Source organism: Pieris rapae, chromosome 18, assembly GCF_905147795.1.
Source record: "Pieris rapae chromosome 18, ilPieRapa1.1, whole genome shotgun sequence".
NCBI lineage: Eukaryota > Metazoa > Arthropoda > Insecta > Lepidoptera > Pieridae > Pieris > Pieris rapae.
Window position 1 is genome coordinate 8569521 of NC_059526.1, and position 3185 is coordinate 8572705.

Here is a 3185-nt window from a genome sequence, read left to right on the forward strand (position 1 = left end):
AGCAAGCGAAGCATACTAACGCAATACAATCTCCGCAGTTTAGTAGTAAGCGCAAGTTGCGTACCGGGAAGTCTTGAATTCGAATCATCCAAATCGGTAGACAGAGACAACAGAACAAATATATCTACAGTTCTTAAATATCTCCTCGCTGCAACTCACAACGGTCCATCATACACGCTCGATGTATTTCGAATTCTTATGGAATCTATTCCAGATGTACGAACAGGTCTTCCAGCCTTTACGATCCACACTCGTTACAATGTTTTTCTTTACCCTACTAAAAACAGCACTATATGCAAATATTACCTTCATTCCCGGAAAAGATCGCTTTTCCAGTAGCGACTAATTAATTAATTTAATTTATACAAACAAGTTAATTAATAAATGGTTAAAACACCTTAAAGTACTAAGTAAGAACAGATTAATTACGTTTTAATAGCATTATTTGCAATTGAACCTAATATTATCAATAGTTAATAAAAAGTACTGTTGGCGTTACTTATTAATTAATAAACAACTAATTTATTTTTAATTTTTACTTTCTCATGTTAGTTACATGTAGTATGATGAACCATTATAATTAACATCCTTTTAATAATTGTGTTATAGTGAGTTTTGTTTCAATCTTACGTATTTTAATAACGTCAGTGTCGCTAAAGTTCTAAATTCAAATATTGTAGTAGGAAATAAGATAAAATCACATTATACAACAGTAGTTGTAGTAACAGTTGAACTCAATATAATCATAAATTAGATCTTTATTATTAAATTAAAACTGATAATATTACGAAACAGAGTCCTTTTTGAACTCCAGACAAGAAAGAATTGACTAAAAATCCAACAAAAGAGAATAATTTAAAATTCGAGAATTCATTGATTCATCATCATGCCTTTACAAGATAAGTAACATTTAAAAAAACATAACATAATATATTGATAAAAAAATCAGAACAATTTTCGAATTTTATAAAAATCCAAATTACTAGTATGTATTACGTTATAAACAAACGATTAATCCTATCGCATATTAATTATAGGTCAGGTCAACAAGGTTAATGATAAATTCACAATAGTTCAAACAAAATTTTATAACTATTTATTTTACTGTTGAAATATTCACACGTATTATATGAATACCTTAGCGTCATGGAAAATGGTATGATTTATTTTACCAAAAATTACATAAGTTTGCAAATAGTCTAATGGCACATCATACACACTCCTTCTAAAACTTCAATAATCTTACCCAAGGCTTAAAATAATGCCTTTTTATCGCATGCGCTGAAAAACTTGATGATAAATAAATGTTCCACAATATTAATTAACATATCAATATCTACAGTAATATTTTTAAGCATTAAATGTCTACCCGAAGCCGGGACGGGCCGCTAGTTTTTTAACGTTTTACGGTTCAATGTTATGTTATTTTTGTGTAGGTGTGTGTTTTGTATATAATATAAACAGTTACCGCATTTGGGTTGGTGGTAACTTATTTTGTCGGTAATTAAATAATTAATTTCTACTTTTATTAACGAAATAAATTCTATTGCATCACTGAAAAGAAGCACACTTAACAAATACTAGTATTATAGCCATGTATGATATTTATTATTTAATAATTTATATATTATATTTAATGAATCCAAAATGTCATAGTTTAACAGTAAAATTGTTGTATTTAAGTATCTATTTAGTACTTAAATATTTAAAAAAAACATGCCAGAATCCTTTATAAAAAACAATAATAATACAAAGGCTAAATTTCTGCTTTTTAGTTTTTTTTTTCAATTGCAGTAGGGATATATGGTTTTGCATTTATTGGAGCTACAAGTTTAATTTTAGGCGCTTCATAAACAATTATGTCACAAGGACTTGTATATAACAAAATAGAAACAATGATGAAAGGAAACCTCCTATAAAAGTAAATAAGGATATATAAATCCACTCACGTCCATTGGGCAATGAAATTTTCACATTTATAATGTAGGTTAGAAATAAAAACTAGTTTTATTAGCCGCGTCAAGACTGGCGCGAAACCGGAAAATTAGCGAGTCAACATCGCGTTTCCTAAAGTTATTTTAACACGCGTTATTAATATATTTAACTAACTTTTTTGATGTTATTTTTGTAATGGTTATATTTGATGTTTATTCGTAATTCGTGTTCCTATTTTGTTAGTGATGTTGCCACTGGTTTAACTGTCTATATGTACATATAAAACTCGCACAACGCTTGTACAGTAAATGAAAAAAAAAATAAGATGCCGTTGAAACATTGTTTAAATATTGTCAGTTGTTTAAGTGTTTTGTCTATTGTCGCAAATCTAGTCTAGTCTAGTAAGTGCTAAAAAATAATACCATACATATCTTGCAAGACTCGTCCATTCTTCTCCAATTTGTTTTAAGAACTAGTAAGAAATGTGCGGGTACAAATGGGTAAAAATTCTATTTAATAACGCTGCCATGATTCGAGGAGAAGATGAACTTCCGGCAGCCTCACTCACACCACTAACTATAATTTGCTAGCTAGGTGAGATGATTACGATGACGACTATTCATTATTAAAAGTTAACAGTTTGCCAATTTCAAACGCATAAGCGCAGACAGTGTGTACCCAGCATAACAAGAGGAGTAATGACTAATGAAGCAATGTGCGATCGCAACGGTACGACACGCACCGCTGCGTTTGTTCAAACATTTTTCTTCATTCTGACATAATTTGTTTGATTTTTTTTATTTATTCTATTTGACCTCAATATTAAGACGAAATAAGCGGACTCCGATTGTTTTCTTGTGAAACATTATGAGACAAAAATCACATTTTTTGTTCTGTGAAAATCGTCGTGTTTATAATTGTTTAAAATAAATATAAATACAATAGTTTATTGTATTATAATGCTATTAAGAAATAAGAATACAATATGATAATAAAAACCAGAAAAACTCAAAAGATGGGGCATTATGAGAGATAAAACAGTAAAAGAGCAAATTTGACAATATTTTACGCTACGTAATTACGATAATATTGTGTTTAATACCAATGTGGTTGTGTTACATTAATTTATTTTATTATGTACAATTAAAGTTAAATGTTTATTTACCATAATACTTAATAAAAATGAAATAGGACATAAATAATACATATGTTATGTGATTGACGAACGAAGTAGCCTGTCAGATTCATTA